This window comes from Bombina bombina, chromosome 3 (assembly GCF_027579735.1).
Source record: "Bombina bombina isolate aBomBom1 chromosome 3, aBomBom1.pri, whole genome shotgun sequence".
Classification (NCBI taxonomy): domain Eukaryota; kingdom Metazoa; phylum Chordata; class Amphibia; order Anura; family Bombinatoridae; genus Bombina; species Bombina bombina.
In genome coordinates this window covers 16,301,585-16,302,283 of record NC_069501.1, presented here as the reverse complement: position 1 = coordinate 16,302,283, position 699 = coordinate 16,301,585, and the positions used below count along the sequence as shown (strand labels likewise).

At 39.5% G+C, this 699-nt stretch overlaps 1 pseudogene; it reads right to left on the bottom strand.

Moving 5' to 3' along the window:
• Positions 1 to 343: 343 nt before the first annotated feature.
• LOC128654838 (uncharacterized) lies at positions 344 to 460 on the bottom strand (annotated as a pseudogene).
• Positions 461 to 699: the final 239 nt, after the last annotated feature.

Here is a 699-nt window from a genome sequence, read left to right as displayed (position 1 = left end):
GTCTAACATTTGACTCTTTATCACATATGTTAAATTTTTATTGAACATTATGGCCACACCACATTTCCTATTATTACAAGGGGTTGCTATAATTTCACTAATCCAATTAGTTTGTACCTCTTTCAAATGTAACTCTTGTAAAAAAATTACATCTGGCTTCTGGCGCTTTAACATTTTTAGCACATTCTTTCTTTTAATAGGGGAGGTAACCCCTCCCACATTCCACGACACATAATTCAACATTTAATTTTAATGTATATATTAAAAACCACAATCACATACACTTGACTTCCTACCTCTCTGTCAGGGAGTAGGTTACTTCTCTCCTTTCGCACGCTGGACATGTCTACCGCGCCTGGTGTTCCCTGGCGGTCGCCCATCCCGGTACTGACCAGGCCCAGCCCTGCTCCACTTCCGAGATCGTACGGGATCGGGTGTTCAAGGCCGCTTGGCGGTAGACCTGCAACGCACAATACAAAACCATCAAAACACCACAAAACAAAAACAAAAACAAAAAAAAAGGATCTCCCCCCTTTTTACAATCAGAGTAAACAACAAGCATATCTCGCGTCATTCTTAAACCATGATAATATAGAAACAAACATCATATTCCATTTGTCATAACTCTACACCCTTTTCTGTACAATATTTTTTAGCTTCTGTTGGTGTATTTAATGCAGTCACATTCCCTTCTGAGAA